The sequence below is a fragment of the Anomalospiza imberbis genome, chromosome 2, assembly GCF_031753505.1.
Source record: "Anomalospiza imberbis isolate Cuckoo-Finch-1a 21T00152 chromosome 2, ASM3175350v1, whole genome shotgun sequence".
Classification (NCBI taxonomy): domain Eukaryota; kingdom Metazoa; phylum Chordata; class Aves; order Passeriformes; family Viduidae; genus Anomalospiza; species Anomalospiza imberbis.
This window is the reverse complement of record NC_089682.1, coordinates 80,941,624-80,948,534: the sequence shown is the minus strand read 5'-3', so window position 1 is coordinate 80,948,534 and position 6,911 is coordinate 80,941,624. Positions and strand designations below refer to the sequence as shown.

The window sequence follows — 6,911 nt, the reverse complement described above, 5'->3', positions numbered from 1 at the left end:
GCTCAAATGCCTACTGAAGACATGCCTGTATGATGTGAACACACTCTGCTCTCCCTGGTACCTCTTTCATTCAGAGACAACACCACCTCCTGAAAGCTGCTACTGTTAGCCAGAACAAAACATTTTTTTTCCTCTAGCCAACCTCCATGGAGTGTCTCAAGCAGCCCATACCTCTGTGCACATAACATGTAGTTCAGCAACTGTCTTAAAATAAATCTGTACAAATACCTGCAAAATTTCAAAGAAAGTAAGGAACACAGGCTCAGTCACAGCTCAGCAACATAATTGTCCAAGGAGAAAACATTTCCCTTTGACTTAAAAAGCTTCACGGACCAGTGTTTTATTGAACTGTTAGACACCACTGCAGCACTCAGATGACTGCCCTGGATAGAAGTTTTCCACTGACTGATAGTGCAGCTTCTGCCTTCTATTTAACAGGTTAAAGATGAGAGCAAATACATTTTAGAAATAGCAGTAGAAAAAGACAAGTATAAATTTGAATGGGTGAGCAGCTTGTGAAAGTAAAACTCAGTTCAAGTTGGGACAGGACAAGGACAAAATGACCAAGATGAAAAAAAGACATTTAAATACCTGAACTGGGCAACAATTGTCATATGTAAACATTCTCCATATAACTAGACTACATTGGAAAAAAAAATCAGCATTCAAATTTTCAATGGGCAAGAGAAACACATTTAAACTTAAAAATTATAGCATTTTTTCCCCTCTTTCCTGCACAAACCATACAAGATCTGTAATATTAGAAGCACTTCATCTGCCCAACCTGCAATATAAGTAGCTACTCCTACATCAGACTTGCTTCCACAGAACACTTATGTCATGAATATTAGAAGAGCACTTTCCATCATATTTTTATCCTCTCTGAATCAAGCTTTAAGTCAACATCAGTTAGCCTGATTTTTATAGCCAGGAAGAAAAAAAAATCTTACAGAAAATATTTGATAAACTAGTGCAAAGATTCAAGCTTCACATAGAAGACTAGAGATCTTCTGAAAAGATAATTTATTTTCTGTAAGTATCCTTTGATCACCAGATGTGAGAGCTAGGCAGCACAGCTGACAACCTGACATTGCAACTTTGCTAAATCCTGGTTACATTTCACAAAAAATTAATTGAACAAGGCTGCGTTGATGCAGTGATCATGCATGTTGCTGGTGTACATGTAAACCATGTAAAAATGAACCCAAGACCAAACACTTGGTTGGGCTGTGACCCTTTTGGTGAACGCTGAGGTTGGTTTTCCCTTCAAGCCCCAGACCAAGGATGCTGGTGCCCTCTTCTGGTCCTGTCCTTCGGAGACCATAAGGATACAGCATCTTTCTGGTTCAACAAAACAAAAGGCTCAAGGTCTTTTCCTGCGTGGCTGAAGCCAACTGTGCCTCTCAGCAAACAGGTGACAGCACACCGTGCACTGGGACAGCTGTGCTGTTGGAAAGCGTGTGCTATGCTCCGAAATGTGCTTCGGAGTGAGCCTGTTTCTGCCACCTCAATGCCTCACTCCATTGTCACATGCAGGAACAGCACTGCTGCTGCTGTTCTGCACTCTGTTTTTGCCGTCCATTTCGTTAATGCTCAGATATTTATAACCTCTTTATGAGGGGAACAAAATAACCAAATGGATTATTCTGTTCTGAGATATATGTCGCTACAATGTCTGCCTAAACAGGGACGGAGTTTACATTATTCTACTGTAAGGAGCTCATGTCATCTGTTGAATGCTGTGGGGTCTAGCGCCCTCTCTTACTTTTTCAAGTTATTTACTCATCAAAACACAAACAACAGTAAACAAGCAGAAAAGGCAGCTTGGCTGCAGATGGTGGAGGGAGGAGACTATTTCTTGCCAGAACTCAATGCTTCATTATGAGCCTGGTTTTCAGCACTTGGCTCCAGTGAGGCTCTTCTGTGTTCAAATAAAGAAGATCTGAAAAATAAGGATCGAGGACTCCTTTATGGTTTAACTAGGTATTTACTGGTATTAATGGCAGGGACACTTGGTCATTCTAGACACATTGCTAAGACAAAAGAGGGGCAGACTGCAAGCACAAGCTCTGAGCACAGACACCCGCACAGCCTTTTAGCTCACACGGAGTATTTTGTCCTGCTCCAAAAGCACTCTCCAAGACAAATCTACTTTAAAAACTAGCCAGCCCTAAGAATCATGGACGCAAGCCAAATGGAGACAGATATTTGGCCAGGAACCAGTCCTTGCTCAGTCCACAATTATTTTAGCATCATTTTAGCATCTTCAGAGCCATCTTAGAGCCATCATTTTAGCATCTTCAGAGGGATTAGGGCTAGGACTGCCTGGTCTTTCTTGGCCCAGACACAAGTTAATTTGCTGCAGGTAGGCATGTACTTTAGGTTTAACTCTATCGTGTAGTCAGTGTCTGTCTGTGACTTACAGGCTGTCCTGTAAGATTGTCTGAAGTTTCTCTTCAATGTTTGCAGGGCTGCCATCTACAGTGACAAACTACAGAGAGTGCACAAAAGAGCTGTGACTGGCTATATTAGATACTTATCACACAGGCTTATGCCTAAACCACTGCTTCTCTACATCTCTGCAGTGCACATTCTCCATAAACTTGTTGTCAGGGATGTTCATTATGGACATCTCATCATGCAAAGCTTTGTCTTTTTTGCATTTTAAGTAGATGCAATATAAACGAGCATCCAAAAGAAAGTCAGAGCTTGCCATACAAGAGAACTATGAAACACATAACAGCTAAAAATAAGTATTCAGTGCATTTCTTGTCTTATGCAATGGGAAAATACATGCATCCACTATAAACCCAAGAAACTTCAGAAGAGTCAGCTTGACAGGGCTCTAGAACATCTGAGTAGTAGGGGATGGGTCTGGGCTGCCTCTAGTTCACATCTGCCTAGCACAGTCTGCACAGCTCTTCAGTATAGGAAGATGATCTTGCTCTGGGGAAGCAGGTGCTGAGGAAAATTGCAAGATAAAAAGCTTAAACCCAGGAAGCAATCACTGATGTTGCTGGCTTGTTTCTCATGCTTAAGAGCAGCCTCACAAGATGCTTCAAGGCCACCAGCTAAAATAAGTACCCACCTCAGTGATCAGAGCCAATTTGAGTCATTTGAAGAACTGACAACAAGCAGGTATGCACAGACACTAATCACACAGCCAGATTTCCCAGCAAGGCAGACAACCTTCTGTTGCTTAACTGTTCTGAACACAATTAAAGCATTCTCTCTAAATACCTAATTACCTTGCAGACATCCTTAACTCACCCCAGAGAAAAGGAAAACAAAGGCAGACCATAGCTTTTAAACCAGTAGCTTCCCATAAAGTATTAAGTTGCACTTATTCCTTTTAATCTTAAGAGAACAGTGGATCCACAATACATCTCCAGCTGTAAGGACAGCTTTCTCAAGACATCAGAGATGGCTAAAATACTGTTAGAAATTACTGGTTAAAAATTTTTACTACAACACAGAAAACCACGATCATACAGTCAAGTCTTTTGAAAGTCACAGCATGATAATATGGAAATTGCTAGAATAAGACTGGGGATGTTTGTGTTTGTTCTAATTCCAGTGTTAAAGACCTCTTGAACTGAACATCATGGGTCAAAGATAAAATCCTCAACACCTCTCAGTTCCAACCTACTCCACTAGGAATATTGAGTGATCCCTCAAAGCTCCTTGGATGTGCTCAGCCTGCTGTTTCACCAGTAGGTTTTGTCCCAGTAAATTTCAACTGGGGGAAGATACTGTGACCTGCATAATAGTCAATATTCAGCCTTTGAAATATACATGCTGACATTCAACAGACTGACCTTCACAGCAGAGAGAACTGAGCATGATCAGCCTTGGCATTTTCAAAACTGCCACAGTCAAAGTATTTCCTGAACAAAAAAAAACCTCAAACAAACAAAAAAAAGTTTTTATTTTGGCCAGGTCTTCAAGCCACCAAGGATGATGGTCAAGAATTGAGACCGTCTCAGTTTAGGTTTAATACTGATTACCTTTTATTTCTTTTCCAGGATATGGCTGTCTTCAAAAGGTCTGGTTCTGTTTCAAGCACCATACAAGGCTGTGAGCTTTATACCTCTTCGTTTTTCCATATAGTATAAGCAGTACATCAATGAAAACTTCAAGCTTCCTTTTGGGTTGCTTTCATCTCCCTCTTTATTAATCCATCTTCCTGTATGCCTGATTTTCAGTGCAACCTTTAGTACTCCTACATGTTTTTGCATCTGTATTCAAGTACTTCATCTATTAAAACAGCATCATTTCACCTTCATTACCACTTTATGCCCAAGTGCAGCATCTTTTATCCCTTGATCTCAGGTATCATCTGCAGAGAACAGCCCACAAGGAATAGGCCAGAGTTAAGTGTGATGACTCACATTGAAGGAGAGAGGAGATAGGACTCAGTTTTCACCTTGGAAGAGTCAAGGCTCACTCCTATAACAGCAATAAGTCTTTTTTCCTTGCTCTGAATAAGACAAATCCAACAAAAGGAAGTGAGATTAGAGCAGGAACTTTCAAAATGACATTATTACAGATCTCAGATGACACCACTTCAAGAAGAGTTTCTTGTGTCTCACAAATTAAAATTTAATCCATCTTGCCCAAACTCATTATTAGCATTCACACTACAGCATTATGGGATTCTTCATCTTAACTACTTTTTTGTTTTTACCCTTTTTAGCCTTGGACTGAAACAATATTTAAGTCAAAAGCTGATTCAGAAAATAATTACAAACAAGAAAGCAGATGAAGCACAGTCTTCACATATTATAGCTTTAAAAAAAGCCAAAAAGCCCCAGGTAAATTTGTATACCAAAGAATTGAAGCTCTGAGAATGTGAAGTGAAACTGCTGCAATTGCCTTGCAGTTTTAAGTTAAATTTAACAAAGTAAAACAGAACAAAAATGTAGCTTCTAGAAAGATTCCACATTTTAAACACTTAGTAAATTCAGACTCCTACTTTGTTAGATACACCAAATCTATTGGCCCAGGAACATGAGGCATAACTGTGGTTATAGACTTTATAAGAACAAAACTCATCTCTTCGCCATTACTACTGCAGCATGACCACACAGATCTTTAGTCTCCTGTAACACAAGGAAAACATTCCTGCACTTGAGACATTCATTTCTGCTTTGAAAATACCCAACACTACAGTTAGCTGTAGTTCAGTGAGCACTATAACTTACAGGTAGAGTCTTATTAACATGGGGTTTCAGAATATCTAGTGCTCAGCCTGAAAAACCCAACAAGCTGGTACTCATAAGCTGGGCAGACCGAGCAACACTTGTTCAGGGCACTCACCACTTCCTTGTGAAACAAGCAACCAAGAGTTGCCTGTTGTAGGTAGGTGCCACTGGCACAGCTTTGCACTGAGATATTCTCTTTAAAGAAGCTGACGGCAGGCAGGAGTGAAATTCATAGCCCACCTTTAGGACATATGTACACAAGCCATGAAATTCAGTGCATGGACAAAATTCATGGATTGAGGCCCCCACCACAAAATGAATGCCACAGACATGAGCATGGGATATCTCGTTAGTTCTATCATTATCAGTATATATCAAGATAAATTCACTTAACTGATTATAAAGTGTTTGAAGCAAGAGACCAAGAACTAGACTGAAACTACAGCACAAGACAGTGCTAGACTGAAATGGAATACTTCCCTCCCTTAAAGAGATATTTAGTTTGAGACAAGTGAAGCAGTCATGACCACTACCTCCACTTCAGAGAAATACAAGAGTTTGCAATACTACAAAGATCCACTAGGCTGCACAGGGAGGAATTAAGGGAAAAGAAGTCTTACATACATTGAGGGAATGCATTTTGGCATAATCAGGTTTTAAAATTAAAATAAGAGCCTTGTTGGCTAGTACTTAATATGTCTGCTGAATTGCATACTGGTGTCAAGTGTTAAACTTATTCCTGCTTGGAAACCCATAATGCACTGTACAGATCACTCTCTTAGGAAGCTGTAAGCCCTGGAAGTTTTAAACTCTTGCAGTACAAGCACAACTCAGACTTACCTTACCATTTAGATGAGTGGATTATAGCTCTCTACATGTTGACAAATATGACCAATTGATTTTTAAACTATTTTGGACAGGGGTTGTATTTGAGAGTACAAGGTGGTGTCCTGTTTGGATGTTTGTTTTTTTTTTTAAAGCACTACCTAACAAATAACTAACAGTGGGACACATGACCATGTAGCAGCTTAGGCTAAGTTAGCTGAGAGCTCTGTCTCATCTCCCTCCCTTCACACATGATCACCAGTGCTCTAGTGACAAGAGAAGTCATCTCAGACAGGTTTGTTGTAACACTCCACGCTACAAGAATGACTCAGGAGCCATCCAGATCAACTCTGCTGTTCCAGTATCTCATAGCTTTTACCATTGTTCTCTAATGCAGTCTGTTCACCGGTGTATGAAAAGATCCTAAAGCTCTGCCAGCCACAATCTCCCAACTCCCTGCAGAACCATCCCCTATTTTGTCTCCATAAAGGGAAGTCTGACTTTTACCTCAACATTGATGATCTTTTACAAACACGTTCAGAGTTCATAGACCAACTGCATGTTGATGTTCTTGGTCTGATATGGTAAACAAATCGCAGAAAATAGCTTCTGTTCATGCCCAGAGGATTTTTTTCTCATTGAAAAAAGAACAAATAGGACTACAGCAAATCACCTGTGCCTACAAAGATGTCAGGTTGTGGTGGTTTAAGCTCTGCTTTATGCACTCCAGCCAGCTTAAAAGTGCTTACAGCTATTTAATAAAAAATAAATCCCACCCAAAAAAAACCCCAAAAAACCCAACAAAACAACAAAAAAAAATCAAAAATTTATTCCACTCATTGTTACTGCAGGTATTAACCAAAGTCAGAAGATTCACAGAAG

General features: G+C 40.0%; 1 long non-coding RNA gene across 1 annotated transcript; it reads right to left on the bottom strand.

Annotated features, from left to right (window-relative positions):
- Positions 1-1,682: 1,682 nt before the first annotated feature.
- On the bottom strand, positions 1,683-3,997 carry LOC137469363 (uncharacterized). Its single transcript, XR_010996460.1, has 2 exons — positions 3,819-3,997; positions 1,683-1,942 (listed from the first exon to the last, which is right to left on the bottom strand). It is a non-coding gene; the product is annotated as an uncharacterized lncRNA (long non-coding RNA).
- Between the last annotated feature and the right edge of the window lie 2,914 nt (positions 3,998-6,911).